The sequence below is a fragment of the Orbicella franksi genome, chromosome 10, assembly GCF_964199315.1.
Source record: "Orbicella franksi chromosome 10, jaOrbFran1.1, whole genome shotgun sequence".
NCBI lineage: Eukaryota > Metazoa > Cnidaria > Anthozoa > Scleractinia > Merulinidae > Orbicella > Orbicella franksi.
The window spans coordinates 5674281-5696877 of record NC_138154.1 but is presented as its reverse complement, the minus strand read 5'-3'; the positions used below and the strand labels follow the sequence as shown (position 1 = coordinate 5696877).

At 39.2% G+C, this 22597-nt stretch overlaps 2 protein-coding genes and 3 pseudogenes across 2 annotated transcripts in view; 3 read left to right on the top strand and 2 right to left on the bottom strand.

Moving 5' to 3' along the window:
• The window catches only part of LOC145501088 (uncharacterized), a 461598-nt gene that overhangs the window by 369414 nt on the left and 69587 nt on the right, over window positions 1–22597 (bottom strand). The window lies entirely within an intron of this gene.
• Window positions 1–22597, top strand: part of LOC145501124 (uncharacterized) — a 198112-nt gene that overhangs the window by 146432 nt on the left and 29083 nt on the right. The gene's annotated exons all lie outside the window — the stretch shown is intronic.
• Window positions 1322–10696, top strand: LOC145500047 (uncharacterized; annotated as a pseudogene).
• LOC145500048 (uncharacterized) lies at window positions 2267–5341 on the bottom strand (annotated as a pseudogene).
• The window catches only part of LOC145499866 (uncharacterized), a 4070-nt pseudogene continuing 2081 nt past the window's right edge, over window positions 20609–22597 (top strand).

Here is a 22597-nt window from a genome sequence, read left to right as displayed (position 1 = left end):
GTACAGATGTAATAATTATGTTAACTTATGTTAAGCTTATCAAATAACCTTCATGAAATGTCGTTGAACTCACAGCAACTTTTGTAACCAACAGTGATTAGTGTCTAAGGAAATGCAGGTGCTGTGTCCACAGACAAATGGAAAACGTCAGCTTGGTTTTCAGTCACCACCAACAAACTCATCACCAAGAGAAGTCTCTTTGCCACCAAACATTAAAAGAAAGATAACCTAGAGCAAAGTAGTCTTGTATTCGGCTGTTCAGGTGACTACAATGTCAATCAACTCGTAAGATTGTTAGCTTGTCTGTGCGCAAATTTTGATCTCAACGTGTTGTCAGTGACGTGATACGATTTGTGTTCTGTTGTCTAACGAGCTATGTGAGTTACACAACTAAACAAAGTAGAATGATTTCAGTTTGTCATTAGATCACTAGTAATTTAGTGGCGAGAAGACTTTGCTTGGTGCCAAGTTCGTTCATGGGAGACTTCCTGGTGGCGAGGTAACCAGTAAATGTCAGCTTTTCACCAAATTCGCTACAGCAGTAAAATTTACCTCTATCAAGTTCAAGTTGATAATCAAAGAAATTCCAAAGGGGAGGGGGTCTTTTAAAAAGACAAAGACTTCAAAGGGAAAGTATGAACCTACACTGAAAATTCATTGCCAGAAATTTGGAACAAGATGGCAGCTGCGCATGCGCATCATTTTCGTTAATGGTGCTTAAAGTACTCGATAATGTATGGGGAAAACAACCTTTTTTGAAAATATACCATTTTTGATGCAATGGATCCCTTGTGCGCTACTCGAAACATATTCAAAGTGGACTAGCCAAGTTATTGACGAGGAAAAGAGGTAACAAATTCAACACCAACCTTCTTCCCGGGGCATATAATCCTGTGGTCAATTTCTGCCCCTTTTCCCCATACATTTTCCCAAAATCCCCTCAGAGATCATCTTGATATACCAAAAATGCAGGGAGATCCTAATGGAGAATCCAAGGTGCACAGATCGGAATGAGTTGTATGAAGCCTACTTTAGCCCTGTCACTCGTAGTAGGTTGATTGTTGTAAGCCAAAGTTCTTCCAAGAGCCATTGAGTTTTATCTAAAAAGCAGTGCAACCATTTTTAAAGTCCTCCTTGTTTACGTGTTCATCAACAACGCTGCAAAAGTCAATAGGAAAGTGATTTTCACCGCCACATTTCTTGTTTTCAAAATCCCCTGGTGTTTCTCAGGATAGCTAGGTCTCAGGCTACGCTCGTACAGATTCTTCATTGACCAATTCATGTGGCAAATTTCTTCACAACATCCGGTTGAAAGTAGGGTTTAAAATGGCTGATTTGCTGAGCAAATACAACAGGCAAGAAATTGAATGGCAGTTGAAGCTAAGTTCTGAGTTTCCTTTAGAATATGTTTGACAAGAAGCAGCCTCACAGTATGACTTTTTGTGCTGTGTGGAGATTCCTTGGCCTCTCATACGAGAGTGGAGTGAGCTTCTTGAAGTCATTTCTGGTACAGAAATCAACTACATAGACCTACTTAATGCAACTGTCATGAATGGATGGTTCACGTTGACGCATGACAATGAACGTACGAACAAGCTCCTTTGAAAAAAGTCGAGTGCGGTGAAGATTTCATACAAGAAGACCTCGGGAAGAAAGAGAAAGGAATTGGACAGCAAAACATATAGCCTCTGTGTTAGAAGGGGAGAGCATAAGTCAGTTGAATTATCGAAGTCTGAAGTTTTGGACAGCTACAAAGAGATTGAATTGGAAAAAAACACAGTGACTTAGCAAATGAGAAAAAAATGTATGAAGAAATGAAGAAAGAAATCAACAAACTAGAAGAGGAGGTAACAGACCTTATAGATGTCAACAAAGAGCTGATTGATCACATCGAGGCTGATAGAAATCCACACATATGAGGACTTCACAATCTTTATTTCCTTCAATCTGAGGACTGTATATCTTCACAATCTCGGTACAATCTTGAACTATCAAGGTAAACAATCTTTTTGAAACACTCCTGCTTTTCTCTCTCATTCACAATCAACATCTCCAACATTCTCACTCTCAAGCACATGACTCATCTGTCACTTGACTTGAAGCTAAGCACGTGACCAGATACGTAACTCTACGCGTAACACAATGCGTAATGCCAACTACGGTTTTCGGACACTCTCCCCCCTCTTGACTTGTATGAGTCAAGAATACAGCCACAAGGTCAGTTCGGGTCACAAGGATGCTGGTCGTCCTCTCTTGTTCTTGACTTTCAGTGGTAGGTGACACTGATCCCTCTGAAGGCCAACTCTCTTCTGACTGTTAACCAAGCAGGACCTTGCCACCACAATACCTTCTGCTTTAAACCGGATGCAGACGTTCCTCTCGACCCAATGTCCACAGGGTTCTCTCGACTTGGACAGTACCTCCAATCTCCATTGTCACTCAGCTTCAAAATTTCGTTCACACGGTGCTTGACAAATTGTTTCCATTCCCTTCTGTTCATAATCCAGAACAAGGCAGTCTGATTGTCCAGCCACAGTTTCGAACGCTTAACACTCTGCTGCGAGGCAAGAGCACCTTCAACATTGACCATAAGTTTCACTAGTATAAGTGCTGCCATAAGCTCTAGCCTTGGAATTGACAGCTCCTTCAAGGGTGCCACTCTTGTCTTTGAAGTCAACATTCGTACATATCTACCTACCTGGGTTCTATAAACAAGGTACACCACACCACAGTAGGCCTTCTTACTTGCATCTGCAAACCCATGCAGTGAGCACTCCTCCACCTCCTCATGAGGGTGGTCATAAACACAGCGTTTTACATCAATCCTATGACAGTCAACAAGGCCCTTAATCCAATCTTCCACGCCCTTCTTGACCCCTCCCTCCAGCTGTTCGTCCCATCCACACTTCTGACAACAGATCTCTTGGAATATAACCTTGACACTCACTGTAACCGGACTAATAAGTCCCAAGGGGTCATAGACTCCTGCTAGTAGCCTTAATGTATTCCGCTTAGTGGCAGGTAAGCCTTCGGCACGCTGCGCAATCAACGTCAGAGCAAGAGTGATGACATCAGCTTCGTAATCCCACTCGCATCCTAACACCTTCTGGCCCTTGCTTCCCAACTTCATGCCCACAGAAGACTTAGCATAACTGATGTCTTCCTCTGTCACCACATCTTGTTTATCACCAATCTGGGTTTTTGTTGCCATTTTGGCCCTTACCTGTGAATCATTTGTCAGCCATTTCCTGAGTTTGAAACCTCCTTCGGCCATTCGACTCTGAGTCTTCTGGTACAACTCCATACCTTCCTGTGATGTCGCTCCACCACCAACAAAATCATCAACATAAAACGAATCCAACAACTTAGCTACAAACCTTGGGTCCGAAATTTCATACCTTTTGACATGATGTTGGAGTGTAGCATTCAATAAAAAGGGTGATGCATTCAGTCCAAATACAACCCTACAAAACCTGTAGACAACAACTTGCGACAAATCAGGGGGTTTCTCCACCCACAAGAAACGCAGACAATCTCTATCCTCTGGGTCAACTTCCACATTTAAAAAAGCCTTTTCAATATCCCCTACCAGGACCACTCTATTTTCCCTGAATCAAAGCAAAATGTTGTAAAGCAAGGGGGTCAGAGGGGGTCCAACATGCAAACAATCATTCAAACATGCGACACTCTTACTTTCTTTCGAGGAAGGATCATATACCACTCTTACCTTGGTAGTAGCTGACTCTTGGCGAACAACTGCTTGGTGAGGCAAGTAATGAATCCTGGGGGCCTTTTCCAACTCTGCTACCTTTTCTATCACCCCCACTTGTAGCTGGTCTTCTATGATGTTCCCATACTCCTTGAGAATCTCAGGATCCTTCTCTAGTCTTCGCATCTGAGTTTTAAGACGATACAGACTGGTTCCATAATTACTGGGAAGTTCCGGTTGCCCCTCCTTCCAAGGTAAGCGAACAGAGTATCTGGTCCCGTTGAACGAGATGCTATTTTCAAATGACTCATGAACCTGGTCAGTAATCTCTCTAATACCCAGTGTCTCCAGATCCCACAATCTTCCAACATCTTCTAGACTTTCTTGCTCTTCAACAGAGCTTGCAATGAAATTTATCTGGGTGAAGTGTACATCACTACATGTGTCTTGGCCCTTCATGGGCCCTGACAAGACCCACCCCAACTCTGTTTCTACAGCAACGGGCTCGTCAAACTTACCCCTAATTGTGCACCCTTTCTGAAAATGCCACAAGTAGTCTGCCCCAATCAATACATCTATAACCATCTCATCCCTTCCCTTACTTACATCAGAGAACCAAATCCCTTTCAAGTGGGGGTAATCAGATTTTACTAATTCTACATGGGTATTTGGTGTACTAGAAATTTCTGGAACTACGTATGCCTCCATGTTAATGAAACTCTCCCCCCCTATAGGACTCACCTTGACTTGGACAACGTCCCTTAGCTTCATATCCCTTGAGCGTTGCCCAAATGTACTTATTGCAAACCAGTCTTGCCTGGTTACAGGAAGCCGCGCAAGCCGAGCAACTCCAGCTGTGACAAAGGAACGATGACTGCCGGCATCAAACAAAACTCTAACCCTCAGTGGCTGACCCTCCCCGGTGATGACTGCATGGGCAGTCTGTAGGGCTACACGATCTCCCGCACCAACATGAAAACTACTGGGGCTAGTAGTGGTAGGGTTAGCCTCTGGTCTAACTTCAAATTCACTGACTGCTGGCTTATCCTGCTTATCACAAATTGAAATGTGGTGGGACCGCCCACACTTGTTACATAATTCAATCGACTTACAATCTCAGGCTCGGTGCCCCCTGTGCAAACATTTGAAACGTCTACCGTACTTAACTAAAATGGTCTTACGTGCATTCACATCGCTCACTTTCTTACAGTTCGCTGGTGCGTGTCTCCCAAGGCAAAACACACAGTTCTCAACTTCCTGCTTTGTGTGAAATGTGTTGCTGTCCTTCCTGTTCTGCGTATTTCCACCCAAGGACACTGCATAGTAATGGTCTTCCCTCAGTTCCAACTCCTTTAAAAACGCGCTCAACAATTCCTCCATCGACCAGTTCAGAAAGTCGGCTCCCCTCGTGATGGTCAGGCGAAATGCTTTGGGCAACTTTTGCAAAACAGCGGGGACTACCACTGCTGCGAAGGTAGTTTCATCCACTCCGAGCACCTTGAGACCTCTAAAATGAACGCCGCAACTGTTGTATAGTTTCCTCAACCGAGTTGTATCTTTATCGCTGAACACCGGCGCTAAATTTAGCAAGTCATTCACATGAGCACGCTGTATGGCAGTTTCCTTTCCGTACTTCTTCAAAACATCAACAGCAGCCGCATAGTTCGCTGCTGTCGAGGAGAATCCCGCGATGGTTGATCTGGCCGGTTCAGTGACTAAACTTCGCAAGTAGGAGAATTTGTCAACGGCCGTGAGGCCTTCGTTTTGGTCGTTGGCGCTTTCGAAAGCGTCCCAAAATTCTTGCCATTCTTGGATCTTCTTGTGAAATTTCCTTACTTCAAGTTTGGGGAGTCTTGCTTTCGCCTTGCTTTGCTGAGGGATTCCTGACGCCATGTTTGAATGAACTTGAGCGGGCGGTGACAAAGCAGTCGGCTGAACTATCGGCGGTGGTGGATCAAATTTACTCATCATTTCTTCCATTCTCATCACGATTTTGTTCAATTCTGCTCTCACTCCATCACTGGTTCTCAATTTCTTTCTCGGTACGCTCTTCGACATCCTTGGCCGTTCCACTTGCAATAAGGTCAATTATTTGGTCATCTAATGTTTTGAGTGACTCTATCTTCAGTTGCATGGACTGAATTGATTCTTTCAAGCAGAATTTATCCACTGGATTTTCTTCATCACTCAGCCTGTCTTTCAAACGATTAAGAAGTTTCGTCGCAGATCCTCTATGAGCAGCTCTGATTTTAACTTTCTTCGCTATGGCGTCGGCGACCGACATATTTTCAGTCCGAGGACTTCACAATCTTTATTTCCTTCAATCTGAGGACTGTATATCTTCACAATCTCGGTACAATCTTGAACTATCAAGGTAAACATCTTTTTGAAACACTCCTGCTTTTCTCTCTCATTCACAATCAACATCTCCAACATTCTCACTCTCAAGCACATGACTCATCTGTCACTTGACTTGAAGCTAAGCACGTGACCAGATACATAACTCTACGCGTAACGCCAACTACAGATTTCGGACAGAGGCCTTAAAACAAAAAGGATCCTTAAAGTGCCAAGGAAAGAAGGTGACTGAAGTGGGCACAAAACAAAAGGGGAGAAAGCTCTGCCATCTGAAAATAAAGTTCAGTGTGCTCTCTTGTTTTGTAAAAGCTTTGGACTTGAAATAACTCAAGTAAAACTGTAGGATGAAAAGGAGGTGCCCACACTTTTTACTGGGAACCCACCCCTACAGATGGAGATTATCAAAATCTACATAAAGAGGACAAGAACAAACTTGAACAAGTATTGTTTTTATTAGACAAATGCGGTGTGGGTGATGAAGTGTATCATGAGCTCACAATGATTACAGAAGAGCTACCCAAATCATATTTAGAAAAAGAGTTACGAGGTAACCTAAACAAAACATACCATATAGAACAAAGATGAAAAATATCGTGGAGCAAAATTAAACCTCACTGCTACACTTGAGGAACACATCAAGGAACTTCTTAACAAACCAGAGCTACAAGATACCTGCATTGAAAGAAAACTTAGTGGAGATGGTGCAAGAATGTCAAGAACTACAAATTTCATGATGTTCTCATTTGCTCTTCTGCAAGCAAAAGAAAGCATCATGTCTTCAAAAAGCAACAGAACTGTTGCAATAATCACTGGTCCAGAAAAATATGAAACTATGAAGACCTCTCTGAAACACTTTTTCAAAGAAGTCAATGAACTCATAGAGAAAGGTCAAATAACAGTTGATGGCAAGGATGCCAGCATAAACTTCTTCCTGGGTAGAGATATGAAATTCCTACTTATGGTAATGGGCATGAACTCAGCAACTGCTGACTATGCTTGTGTTTGGTGCAAGGTACACAAAGATAATAGATGATATACTACCAACCTTTCTAACTATTATAACCAACAACCCCTAGAGAGGAAATCAAGAAGCTCTGTAAATGGAAGGAAAACAATTATGGGTGCATTAATGAGCCTCTCCTAAACATTGCATTGAGAAATGTAATTGCAGATGAGCTTCATTTGCTATTACGAACTACTGACAAGCTTTTAAAAAATGTAATTGATGAAGTTCTTGAAAGGGATGCAGTAGAGGATTTTAACAAAAAAATGGGCAACACCCAAAGAAGTACATCTCACAAAGCTGGTTAATTGCATCAATTCTCTCAGCATTTCCTTTACTGTTTGGAATAATAAAAATGCAGGTGGCTCAGAGAGCCAGTTAAGGATTTTACAAGTTTGCTTGGCTCTCAGAAAAAGCAATTCCTTAAAGGACTGCCTTCTAAAATGAATCAGTTCCTCTCTACCCGACAACTCTTTGGTTGATGGTATGCCATTGCCAAACATTAGCCGGGAGGTGAGATCAAAGGAGATGGAGGTCTGTTTAGACCAAAACTTCATGGCAAGAGTGCCAGAGAAACTTATCAGGTACTCTAAGGAGTTGGTTCTTCACAAGAGAGTTGTGGAACAGGAAGAGACTATTTCTGAATTGATCAATGTTTTGTGCTAAACTATTGAGCAGTAAAACAACAATGAAACAAAAATTTCCTAAAAGCAATGGTCAATGGTAACATTTTATACTGAGAGAGGGGTACTGGGGAAGCCCAGCTGTAAGTACTTTAATTCATTCTGATTTCTTTCCTCTGATTGGATACCGATGATGTCATCATCCCATCATGCTTTGGGATAGCCTCCGTATAGTCATACTTCGAACCCAAGTCAGTCAGTCTTCAACATGGTGGCAGACCATGTGGACTTATGTTGTTTGTGGGCAGGACACTGTAAGTATCTGTTTATCAATTTTTGTATTGATATTTACTCATGCACAGTATGGGGCATGAGTTAAGCATTGGGCTCCATTTCTCTGTTTTGGTGTCACATTTGTGGATACAAATTTATGCATGCATACAGTAACCACGGTCTTTGGAGCTCCGTCTGCCATATTGGATTCTTCAAGGTGCTGTTTTTTCACAAACGTTGTGCTTTTTCCCCAATTTGATACAGTGTGAAAGTACCTATGAGTATTTTAGTTTGTTGTTAAGATTCTGAACTGGCATGTGAGCTACGTGAACAGCAAGAAAGTGTTTCTAGAGAGATAAGCCATCGTTTATGTTAATCGTCATCTGACAATATGACAAGTCTCAAAGTTATTAAGGTTTTGGAGATTCAAGGACATATTACGAAGAATCATTTATTAAGAACGTGCTCTGTATACTTAATCTTTTGGTAAAAAAATGCTTCCTGTTCATGTAAATGGACATGTTCAACTAAATGGGCAGGTAATAGGCCACGTTCAATATACCATATATCAATATTCTAGCATGTCTCTGAGGATTTCAGGACAAAATTTTCAAGTTTCTTTTGTCCCTCAAATCCCAAAAGATACTTGGTTACAAAGAGATTATTTTAAAAGAAAGATACTGAACTTTTTACCAAGATTATTGGAAACTTCTGTGTGACTGTTTTAAATATCGTCTCAAAAGAAATCATTTCTAACAACACCAAATGTAGAAAATGAATTTTGAAGTAATATATGAAACACTTGAAAGTGCTGGTGAATGAAACTGATGACGAAATTTTACCTGTGTTTTACCTTACAATTCCTCTGAACTTTGAAATTTACTTGCTCGAGTTCCCAGGAAAAAGTGTTTTTGGTGTTATTTCAGACAACTGTTTATATCTTTAGCTTTTAGAAAATGTGAAAGGACTGTAATTTACTTAAAGTTATTCTGGTACAAGGTTTGTGTCCATTAAAACCTGAAATTGCTTGAATCAAGAAGAATGGTTAGTCTAGTACAGCTTGTATTTTGTATCAATTATTGAAACCTATTACATTCTAAGCAACATGTGTAAAGATGTATATAATAATATTTTAATTCTCAAAAATATGGCATTGCATGATATAACTTACAAAAAACACCAGGTGCCTACTGAGGAGTACTGTTATTTTATCAAGTTTCAAGTATACTTTAAAATCAAATTACAAGTATAATAAAAATAAGGCAAAGTTGATATTTGTTGCAATGGCCCAGTACTGGAATATATTCCTAACAACCAACATAAACAAGTCTAACACTTAACAAAAAATGCCTAAAATGATTTAGTGCGGAATTGCTACGAAAAAAGATATTTCACGCAATTTGCAATTATGATCGTTTGTTAATTCTCTATCCATAATTTTTTGACTTGGTTTGCTTTGCTATTCACCTGAAAATATCCCTGTAATAAAGATGGCATATTGCGTTACAGCATTTATCTTCTCTCCTGCATCTTGATTATCTATATCTTAGATCTATGATGTACTTTTTTCAAATTAGCATTTCTCCCATATTATTTCTAGTTGTCAGATGGCAACATTTTCAAATTGCTTCTCTGACTATGTGCGCATTGCGTATCTATTTTATATCACTTGTACTCTCTTGTGCATGAGTAAAGGCCACTTGGAGCCTCTTTTTTAACAAAAAGATGGTAGTCACACTTTTCGGTGTGACAAGGATCACGCCTCTCATAACCATAGGCTTATGGGCCCAGTGTGATTCTCCCTCCCTGCCATCTTGGATTAGGGTTAGCACTGCCATCTTTCGTGGGTGCCACCATCTTAATTTCTTAATTCCACTCCTGATTGGCTTTTGAACACTTCAAAATCAACAACGTTGCAAATTTAGTCATGTGGATGAAATCCGGCTCTCTGATTGATCAATAGCCATTTTAGTGGGATGCTAATGACATGTACTGTGCTCTGATTGGTTAGGGACAAAATAAGCTAGTATTACTACTCAGTCAAGGATAAACCTTTTTCATTCACTCCGAGGAAAGAGATCAAGGTACCAGACACCCCGAGTGACACCTTACATGCACATCATACCATATCACATTCCATTTTTCATCAAAAAGCATGGATGCTTCAAGAAATTTTCTGGGCAAGGCGTTGAGGAGAATAATGATGATGCAAAAAGGATACTATTTAAAAAATCAAACAAATGGGAAGCTGCAAAGGACATTTTAAATACTGAGAGCAGACAGTGGGAGCTACGACATCATGAAAGAGAGAAGGCAACTTACACAAAATGAAATGTTGAGTACTGGGAAGCTGGCATAAGCCAAAAGAGGAAAGAATAGCAGCTAATGTCAGCACCCAGTAGCAGCTTAGACAAGGAAATGTGTGAGGAAAGCCCCACTGAAGACTACAGCAAAATGACCCTTCAGCAGCTAAGGGAAATCATCAAAGAAAGAGGCTTGAAAGTGAAAAACCTAAGTAGATTAAATCAAAGAGCTCTGTGAGTAAACTCGTGAATTGAACAAGCAAATTAAAATATTTTCTGGATTATGTTGAATATTATCTGGTTTAGGGAATATCGTGGTTGATTTTCATATTCGGAGTATGAGCAATAGTTCAGTGTTTGCTAATAAGGGACCAAAGAAACAAAGTAACATTTGGATAAGAAGGCATTACAATTGAAACAATCATGCTATTACATTTGACAAGGGTGGACGATGTCATGTGTTTTAAACATCTATCATTTTTGTTTCTGGTTCACCAAGAAATAGTTGGCAGTAAATGTGGGTTAAAAGTGAACATTGGAAATATTGAAAAATCAAGGCAATACTGTCTTAATGAAAACATTAATCATTCTCTCTTTATCAAATGAGATAAACAGAAATGAGTTTTGAGTTTTGTTGCAAAATGGCACTTTCAGGTTCTGCTTATAAGGACTTACATCGACACATTCATGACATTTTCGATGGCAGTTTCCGATGTAAAGATTTCGTGAAATGCAAAGTCTAGGCGACATTTTCATTTCAAGTTGCGACAAGGCGACGAGGAAACAAGGGTTATTTTCCTTTGTCAAGAGAAATTAGAGAAAATTAAGCAAAAAGAGAGGAACAGACTTCCAGCGCATGTAACCAATGTAGGTATACCGATGGTGAAGAATATAGAATGAACAAGTTACCTAGAATATCACTCTGAAAACACACCATGAATGTTTTCAGAGTGATTAACACCCTTTTCAAATTTCTCCGGTGTAGTGTGGACGGGGCATGAGTGTTTGCAGTTACAGGGTAGCCATTCAAAGTTAGTGCTTACATAGACGAAAACATCCCGCATGAATGCCTCCTGGTAGACTTGCTGCAAGTAGACTTCTACTTCTGTAAAATGACGTTGACTTGTTCCGCTTACTTGGAGTCAAATTTAAAATTTGTATAATTTTTGGCAGGAAAGATGGGTGTGACGTAATGATTCACAGCCTACCCCTAATTCCCTGGAGTTTTTTGAACTATTTCAGAGCGAACATAAGCAGAAAAATAAACCATATGCCCAGTAACTACAGCCGTGTATAAGATCAGATTTTAAGACATTGTTTATTTAAAGTTGAACAAATGGCGGGCCAAAGAGAACTTAACTTGTGGTGTATTACAATTGATGAGAAAACAAGAAATTATTTTTTCTTTGTTGCGCGACAAAAGCCGAGAGAATTGAACGCGCAAAAATGAGTTAATTATTGACTTTGGAGGACAAAATGAAACCGAAAGCAACACAAGTTTGATTCTTTTACTATAGCAGATAACATTTGAGAAAACACCGGAAAATAACAGCGAAAAGACATATCTAAAGTACAATTTAAAAACAAGAAATCAGATAATTTCTTTGCGTGTGACAAATAATGCAGCGCAGTGAAAGAAAGATGAAAGCTGTAAATAAAAAAGGTGACAAAAACAAGCCAATTATTTTGAGACAAATCGTATTTCAACTGTGCTAAATTAGTGCCCACTTAGTTCTTTTCTCAGGAGTTTTTAGTAGCTGAATCAAACTAAAAAAAAAGTATTTGAACGAAGCGAATAAACTAACCAAACACGGCCGCGGAGGTCACCGTCATTAAATATGCAGAAATCCACAGTACAAAAATACTGTTAACTTTAAAAACCTAAAATTCCCAAAGAAAGGTAACCAAATGAAAGAAACATGACAGAAAGTTTCATAACAATAAAGTTTCATTCAAGATGAGGCAAAAAAACTATCTAAAAGCAAAAAATGTTCAAAATTTTGCAGACGTGCTTCACTGCGTGACAGCATGTCCAAATTAGTTCTTTACGCTAAAGCAAAAGCTTGAGTTTTCATCAGCCGTGGCTTTAGTAGTCGTTCAAGAAGTAGAATTAAACTTTGAAGTAATACTGTGCATTACCACTTTTGTCTTCTAAAGTCCAGGAAGCTGCTGTAAACCCGCGATCTGTGTTCAAAACCAACTTGAAAGTGCAACGACTTTATAAACACAAGGTTGTATTTCGCTTCAAAAGCATCCTTAATTTCCGTGTCAGAACTTTCTGGCCTCAAAACTATAGCTTTGACTCCTTTCTCGTTCAGGCTGGACACCTGGTTTTCCATCAAGGAAATCAAAGGAAAAATAACAAGACAAACTGTCTTGACAACTTCTCTTTGCCTATGTTCAAAAAAGTCCAACACAAATGGCCTAATCTGGAATGTTAAAGTCTCTTTCAGATCCAGTCGGTGATCGCAACGACTAATGTATCGTTCAACTACTACGTTGATTCACCAAGCTTCTTCTTGTGTACTTCAACAACTTCCGTTTCTGTAAAATCCATACGAAGTCCGCATCCAGTGAGAACTTGTGCTGCTCATCGATTTTACGATCCTCGATGTTCTCATTTTCGGTGGCCGAGTCTTCTTTAATTTATTTCTTTTAATTTAGACCTTTAAAACAGCTTATTTTAATTAAAGATGAAAAGCAATTTAAAAGTAAGTCACCAGCGTACTTCATTTGCATGTTTCCAGCCCATCGAGCGAGCGACACATTTTCCCACAACTCACGATAACTTGTGTTGGGCATGTGCAATTCGCAAGTTAAAAGGAGCTTCTTACAATTTGTGAAAAATCCTAACTTAACTTCAGAGAAAGGTTAATTCTTATGCATGGCCCACAAGTACTACAACTGTAGTAATTAATAACAAATTTGATTGATATCTTCTCCATGTGTGCTCTTGGCATCTCCACTATTTTGTCACCAGCTTTTTGATAGCTTTTGGGTGATGACGTGAGGTATTTTCTTACTTAAAGAGGAAATGTAATCATAACTCCATCTCCATGACGATCAAAAATGTGACTCCATTTATTTGGGAGTTTACATTTGTTTAAGTCAATCTCTTCTTAAAGAGTCCAGTTTTTCTCTGCTGCTGCTCTTCCTCTTCCAAAAAACAAATACTTGAAAACATCGTGTCAAAACTGTAAACACACTTTCTGCTGAGGACACTTGTGTTTAAGTGCTTCCAACAGAGTAAGTCTCATCCTGTCGATGCAGCTCTGTACAATGTCTCCTTCAGGTCTTGGAGAATCAAAGTTTCTGGAAAAATAAATAAACATCAATAGATTTTCACCAAAAATGTAGAGCATGCAAGTGTAAATTACAGACTTGAATTAACATGTATCCAGTAAATAACAAAGCACATGATAGAAGAAGCTTTACGAATTATTGATAATGCAATACGTACTACATGTACTTTTTTAGCACAGTTCTGTAACTAAGTTCATTTATATATTATTAGAACCATATTAAATTTTCATTACCTGAAGAATTGTCTCAACAGAAGAGGGGAATGGTTTTCTTCTGGTTCCCAAGTATTTTCAAAGCTACTGTAACCTTTCTATTTTACAAGGAATTTTGTTCCCTAACAAAAGATATCTAATTAGTCTTAATTTAAGGTTAAGTTAATATGAGACACGTGAAGAGAATAAGCAGAATGTCTTACCTCTGATTCTTCCTGGCTTACAATCAAGTGCTCTACTTCAAATGTCCCGAGACTTTAACCACAAGATCTCTGTAAGATCGCAATGCCTTCAAATGGTGTTATTTATGTGTCTGGAATGCGTGTACTTGAGTGCCAACCGTTTTTCTACAATTTAGAAAAACAAAATTTCAACTTTGATTTTCAATTTTCAATTTCCAAGAAAACAAATATTAGAATTAAACATCAAATTTCAATTTTCAATCTACAGGAAAAACAAAAATTAAAATTTGTTACCTATTTCCACATTTCAATTTTTCGAGTGTTTCTTACTTCCGGTACATCTAAGTCAGAGAAAGCCTGGAATGAACAAAGACCGGAAGACAATGAAAACCAATCACAGGGAATACAAAGGAAAATGTTTGTGCACTTTTGTTGTTCGGCGTGGTCAATTGCTTTGGTAAAACATGGCTGATGAAGACCTCCAGTTTTCTCACAGTGAAGGAGAAGATAGAAGCCACAGGCGGCTGAAGAAGTCACAAGTAACAGCTGAGAGGCTCAGCTACATGTTTGAGGTAAGATCAAAAAGTAAAATCAAGGCAAAATCAATTGTTGAAAGCTTGTCCTTGTTTTAGGACAAATTGTTGAAATTCTGCATATTTCTGCAGCTTGATGCGGTTGGAATCCATTTTGTTGTAGACTTTTCTGGCACTACTGAGTGGCCAACCGGAGATAAAATAAAATAAAATAAATATACATTTGTATAGTGCCATTTTCCACTAATTGTCCATGGTGCTTTAATGGGCACTTTGATTTAAAAAAAGATACTTCAGGTGCCGCTCCGAGAGCAGACTACTGATGATGAAGGCCTGGTTACTTTAATGTGCGAGATGGAGAGCATTATGAATGGCCGTCCAATCACAACAGTCTCTAGCGACCCCAAGATCAGGAGCATTTGACACCCAATCATTTGTTGCTTTTGCGCTCAGAGTCACCAATGCTACTAGGGCTGTTTAGAAGAGAGAATCAGCTGTCATGCCGCAGATGGAGGCAAGTGCAGTATTTGGCAGATATCTTCTGGAAAAGATGGTCAAAGGACTACCTGCCGTTACTTCAAGGCAGACAAAAATGGCTATGACCATGCAGAAATTTAGCTGTTAGAGATAACCTGGTTTCTGTTGAGAATTCTCATCATAATTCATGGCCCTTTGAAAGAATTGTTGGTCCTTCACAATAAGAAAGGGTTTGTTTGACACGCCAAAGTAAATGTCAAGTCAACAGTTCTCGAGAGACCGATCAACAAACTTTGTCTTCTTGTTGAAGGAGATCAATCTCAACAAACGGAACATTAAGGATGCTCAATTAAGTTGCAATTTTGCCTTGTCGTATTAATGGACATCAATGGACATCAAGTTTAAATGAACGCTATGCTTTAATTAATTGATGAGCTGTGCATTGTTTACAGCTTTGGTAGAATTGACTGCCTAGTACCATGCGTAGTAGTGTTACGTTTTTCATTGCCAAGTTCATTCACATGCTTATCGTGTACTTGTTTGCCATCAAACTGTGTATATACAATTGTGTAGAGCTGTTGAATATAGTATTGTATTTATAAGTGTCTCGCTCGTGGATCGACACTTAGGGGCTGGTGTAAGATCGCAACACCTTGAAATGGTGTTATTTATGCATTCGGTTACTTAGCAAGCATATTTTGTATTGTATTGTATTACATGTTGGAATGTGGCGCTTTTTCGTCCTGTAATTTATTCAAATAGCTTTTGGGCAGTGCATTTTTAAGTTTTCGCAACGCGGATTGAATATTAGTATCGATAATCAAAGCATCTAGTGCAGTTTGTTGCCGTATCTCAGCCACATCTCAGCCGTTTATAAGCAGTCCCAGCATCATGTTACAAATGCAAGTCTCTGTTACTATCATGGGTTTTAGTTTGCACCATTTTTGCTTTGGTTAAGTTTGTTTTGTTCGTGTTTGTTTCAGTTTTTACCACATTAAATCACAAGTGGTTGATCGCCAGTTAAATAAAGTGTGCATTTAAATTGTCATTGCTCGCTGGAGATGGTTTCACATCTTGTTGATAGCTTGAACCTCTTTTTCTTTTTTCTCTCGGGTTCAAGCCAAAGAAAACCCTGACGGAAGGGTATGACTATTTTCTGGAACAGCAATGGCAACAAGCAGGCCTGTATATAAATAGTACAGAGCAATCAACTTGGAACACACTCTTTTTTTATCATGATATTAATTATTCAAACAAGAAAGTTAATACAAGTGGGTTTAAAATTTGATGACTGTTAGATTTCAGAAATGATAAAAAAAAACAGTTTCAGAGTGTAATTTTTTCAAACATTTACCACTGATTACAGGTTGCTAAAATTTAGAAAATTTCAGTTCAAAATGCAAGTGTAGTTCTTATTCCAGGGGAGTACTGTTCTAATATGCTTAGCACATTTCCTGTTAAATACCAATGTGTAGTTCCAAAATTCTTCATACTCCCCCAGAAGGGATTGTACATTCCTTAGGGGAGTTTCAAAGACACGTATAAAGCTAAACTGAAATTTCCAGAGGCCTGGGGATCTTAGATAAAATCTCTTCTGTTGGGAGGTATGGTTATTTTATAGAACTATACAATGCACTTAAAATGGATATAGCTCCACAGTGTCTTTACAAATTTCCATAAATGAATATAAGTTGATAAATTTATAAACATGTGATAAGCTTAGCACATTTTCTAGCAAAGTGCCACTTAGGTTTAGTCACCATGAATTTAAACTCGACAAAGTCTACTGTTTATAAAAATAGAAACAAAGTTCTTTGCTAACCAGTTTAGACACATTTACTCCCTTGACAAGATAAGGTGTGGTCCTGTTCTCATTTGCAGGGCACAGTTGTTCAACTAAAATATTGTCAGTAAATGAACAAATGTGAGAAGCTGCTTGTCTCTTCCCATGCCATACTCTATCACATTTTGAAATCCCTTACTTATGACAGTATTTGCCTTCAATCCATGAAAAGGTAATACTAAAAACTTTGTGATCACTTTAGGGTGGACCTGCTGCACTGATTCTAAACAACTCACAGCCTTGATGGCATCTTCACCATGGTCAATAGGCTGTAAATTTCTGCCTCCAGAACAGATGTCACAAGACCGGTTGCAGATATTGCCAGAGTCGTCTACTCCATCAAAATAGCCAACTATCTGTTGTCTCCAGGGCTGATGCGATATTTCACAATGCCATTCAGTCAACTCAGACAAATCAGCTTACCATCATTGTCGGGAAGGAATAAGAAGTTGTGTAGATGCTTTTTTTCTGTCTTCAAACCTGAAAAAGATGTAGCAGTGTGCATCCTGGCCATCTCTGCCTGCATGCCCAGACTCCTACACGTAGCTTTCTCAGTCCTATGGAACACTGTGGTGGATAACAAGCCTTACATTTGGTTTGTCAACACCCATTCCAAATGCAAAAGTAGCACACATGAGTTTTCCACACTTTTCTATTTGGCACAGACATCCACACCAGCATGGAAGAACACAGTGTGTACACCAGCTGTTTTCAATCAACAAGTGACATCTGCAGTGTCACTCCTTTCAACACAGTAGACAATACCTCACTGCTCTGGATATTCTTTCTTAATAAGATCGACTAATGCATCCTTCCCATCAGATTTCCTGTCCAAAACATGGAATAGAAGATTAGAGTGATTGGATGATTGGCCAATGACCTTGGTTTCTGCTGGATGTCTTAAATTGTTTACAATGACCTCCTGTGTTTGTCTTGTAGCTGTTCCAATCATTGCAAAAATTGGACATCCAAACTCAGCAAGTCCCAGTAACTCAGAGTAACTGGGAGGAAAATGAAACCCCCAAGTGTCTATGGAATGGGCTTCATTGATTACAAAAAAATTGTTAAGATTTTCAGAGGACAGTTTCTGAAGTAAATCAAATTCAGTTTGTATGCAGGTGGTTTGGCATAAAGCTCATGGATGATGCTCTCTATATCAGAGTCATCCATGTCAGACATCAAGTAGCATACATCAAGTCCCCTCGACTGCATCCTATTGACTTGGTCCAGCAACAATCCCAGTAGGGGAAAAATCACAACAGTGATTTTTTGTTCCATTAGGGCTGGAACCATATAGCAAATAGTTTTGCCCCACCAGCTGGCATAATTAGTTTGTGTTTTGGCCACTCACAATGCTCTAAACTGCCTCTTGCTGACTACCTCTAAATTGTGGGAAATGAAAGATTCCACTTCAAAAATCCAGGGCCTTATCTCCTGTCAGTTCATGTTCTTTCCCTGCAGTAATGACTGAAATGGCAAAGTCTTGTAGTGAACCCACCGTCAAAACCAGCCCCTTTTATGACCTGGTCAGATACATGTAATTGGGCAAACCAAGCATTGAAATCTACTGACAATCCTGGCTTGTTCATCTCAATTAGTTCTGGTCTAGCACCGTTGCTGTATGCTCGAAGCTGACCAAAATGGATCAGCATTAACCCTCCAAGCTTGGCACATTCTTTAGCATTCTTCCCTGCCAACTCTAGTACTTGACAGCCTTCATATGCAGTGGCAATTGTGTAACATTTGTATTCACTCCCCTATGAAATACAAGTAAACAGATTCATAATGTAGCTTAATCAAAATCACATGCTAAAATTGGAAATCTTACTTTTTAAGACTTTTTAAGAGGTAAGTTGAAGTTGTCATAAAGTTTTCTAGTAGAAATATTGGCATCATATCCGATGTGTGTCATTGACAAAGATGCTCAAAATGGTGACTAAGCCATAAATATTCATTATGAAGTAGAACGTAAAATATATGCTATAATGGCAACAATAGAAGTATTTAAAAACAAACATGACGGCAATGAGAATTTGCAGCAAGGCAACAGGAAAGGCTTTTGCCATCCTTTGAATCTGTGGAGGCTGCAAGAAAAAGATGGAATTGTGAAATTGAGGAAAAAAGATGAGGGAAAAGGCAAAAGAAAAATCACACTGGAAATTTTGACAGAATGACATGGGACAAGCAAGCATTTAAGAAAGAAGTTCAAAACAAAAAGGATGGTGAGACCATCAATTGGTCAGAGTTTGCTCATTAATACCATGTAACTAAAACAAGCAAGCTTACTAGAAATTGAGGGCAAATAGTCCAGGAATGCCTGGTGAATCAGGAAGTAAATATTCACCATTTAAATCCTCAAGGATTGCCCGACAAATTAAGGGCAAGACAAAAAATGGAGAGAGAGCAAGGTGGTGAAATAAGCATTCCCGTCCGAAAGACATGATGAACTCAAGGGGAAACTTAAAACATAGATAACCTCTGGTGATCATAACACTGGAGAGCTTGTTGTGGTAAGGAAGGTAATCTAACTGCTCACTTGACCATTATTTGGGGAGCAAGAAGGCTGAAATTGTTCAAATAAGAAAAACAAGCTTTGGTAATTACTTGTTCATTATTTTCTATATTTTGCAGTACAAAAAACTGGTCCTTGAAAAAGATGGAAAATTATATCAAAAAGATGGATTTTGTGGTTGAAGGAAGAAAACCATTGGAAGACATTTGCAAGAAGACATTATTGCTCCATGAAAAACTCATGAGTCAACCCAGATGAATTCTACAAAGAGCTGACTGGAGAGCAAGTGGTATCTAGGTCAAAGGACTTGAATGAGCATGATGAAAACCTGGAGTTTTTTTTTTCAGTATGCCATTGGTGATGTAAGATCGAAAATGGAAGTTTAAAAAGGAAAATAATGTCAAACTTTCCTAACAGTGGAACATGAAATCTGAAAACATCATCTGATATCGCGTGACAACCCCGCCTACACAGTACTGTACACTGTACACTGTACACTTCAGTGCCAAAAGTAAGCAATGCTCCAGTTTACTTACACTCTTGGATTCTAGTTACAAAAAAATTGCCCTTCACAGCAAACATAACAAAAAGTTATTGCAGTCTTCATTTGGGTTATTATGCAATACGACTCCCTACTACAGTGGCTGCAGCAGTCTCTTTGAATGGTATTTGCAGCAATTGCTTTTGACAGCACACACATGAGTTAAAGAGTCCTTCACACCTTCTGAATTATTCTGCAGAGACATGGCTTCCAGTTTAACTTTCACGGTACATGCTTGGAAATTATTGCTCAAAATTGGGCCAAGTAAATGTCCCGCTTTCCCCAGTCCTCTTGTTCAAAATTTGGCGTGGCTATTTTTCTCGCGCGCAAAGAGCAAAAATACCCCAGGCTTTCACCCCCTTTGAGGGGGGAATGGTACGAGTACACAATTTCATCCCATGAAATCCAAAATCCTCGAGGGCAAAGGTTTCTTTTGATACCTTCTTTGCCATATAGCGTTCTGTTTTCGAAAATACGACATTCCTGAAGAAGCACTTTGACACCATCTTTAAACTGAGAAATTTCTGGTTCTAGTGGACTTTGGAAAGTGATTTATTTGAGTTTATTGTCGCCCAATTTTGAATAAGTAAAACCATACTTCCCTAGAAAAGGTATTTGTCTTTTGTTTTTGTGGAAAAAATGGTTAAAATTTTGAGCTTAAGAGGGTGAATTTTTGTTTGAAAAATATGTAAAAATTGCTGCATTTTATTGTAGTCCATTGAACATTGCACTCAATTTTGAGCTTGTATGGGAAGCAAGAAGAAACCTTTGCGGAGTTCTCCTAAATGTTCTGCAAGAAGCCGATTTCCACTCGGTGAGTTGTCAAGGGAAAAATGTAACCTCCATGATCAATATTTATCGAAAAGTAAGAAGCTGTCGGCTTTAAAAAAGAGAAATAAGCGTCTTCAAGAAAAGAGTGAGAAAGTGCAAGAATGCATTAATCAGCTCGAGATAACACCAGTTCAACCATGTTCAAGTGCATTTGTAATTTCAAAAAACACCTCCACTGTACGCAAGAAGAATCCCTCTGAACTTTCTAATGATGGTAAACTGAACTTACCTCAACAAAGTGCCCAGCAGAGGCAATTGGAAACCTTAATTGCTGCAACAGAGATCAATGGAGGCAGTATAGAGGACAGGGTTCCTGCTCTAGAGGGTATGGTCTCCACTGTCCTTAAGTATAGCAAAGTAAGTGATGTGGCCAAGTATCTCTCATCTAAAAAAATGAAAAAAGCCACTCTGATGGAAATAAAGGAGACACAAGAATACGAGAAAGCAATGAAAATTTTATTTGGTCATTATCATTGCTCTATGCTGGAGGGGTCATTGGAAAGGTAAAATATATGCAAGGGAGGTCTGCACTTGTCATGAGGCACACAGGGAAGAGCACTAAAACAGGTACTCCATCAAAACAGAGAATAACATTTGGTTTTGGAATACCAATTCCAAGACCTCTTTCTTACAAACACCTAATGCAAAATATTTCACAAATTGACATTGGGGAACTAATTTCTGTTAGAGACACCTTGTGTGCCACTTTACCCCAAGAACAGAGAGTTGCTGGTGTTTACAGAGATCTAGAAACAGTGCTCCTCACTGTAAGCAAATTTTATCTTGAAACAGATCCCATAAGAAAAGAGAGTGAAAAGCTGATTTGGTTTGGTGTGAAGGGAGCTTTCAAAGTAGCGGTGGGTGAAGGCAGTGCCCCATTTGGAAAATGGGATGAATCTGTATCTTGGCTGGTGAGTTTCCTTAATGTGGGGGCAAGAGTTGCCAGCCCAAATGAAAATTTCCTCTTGTTTGGTGCTAATTGCAAAGAGGATCACCCTGCTGTTAGACCTTTCACAAAGTAGCTAGCCTCTCAAATTAAAGAAATTGAGAAGAAAGCCTATACTGTATCAGGGGTGCAAATAACTTTTTCCTTTGAACTGGTTCCCTCTGACATGAAATTTCTGTTTCCTTAGTGGAGACCTTAGCAATTCTGCCAGTTATTTTTCAAGTTTTGCCAATGTATCAAAGGCAGATTGCACCACATTAAATGGCAAATTTGGAAACATGCCAAATTGCAAGTGGAAACCTTGGCCATACCAACAAAGACTGGACATGGCTAAGCAGGTGTCAAAATTCAAGGATAAGATTTCTCCCAACCTTGCAAAGTCCACCCAGAGAAGTAAAGTTACTCAGTTCATTGCAAGCAAGAAGTCAAGACAAGAATTTGAGCCTCTCATCGGTACTCTTTGTGAGAAAGAGGTTGTCGAGCCTCTCCATTTGAAAAATAATGGAGTGCAACATTTGCAGTCAATGCTTTTAGCCTTGGCAATTTCATCAAGTAACATCCAGACAAAATCAGCAGTTTGTCAGATCTACCGCCATCAAGTGCAATTTTCAGATACTTGAAAGCATTAGAGTCTGATGTCAAAGCTGGACGCCTAAAGAAACGAATAGGGAAATGGATCCTAGAAGACAGGCCAAAAGATAAGGACTTTTCCTACAGGCTAACTAGAAAAGACTCTAAACTTGTCTTGCATGGTTTCATGTTTCTGGTAGATGCAATCAAGGGGGATTCAGAAAACCCTAAATTGATTACGAAGCTGATCTGCATTGTATTCATAGCAATCAAGTTGAGAGATTGTACTTCAAAGTTCTCTATGTATCATATCACTCCTACAGTTGTCCAAGAGCTGCAACAAATGAGCCATGTTACTTCACAGCAGTTGTCCTTTTC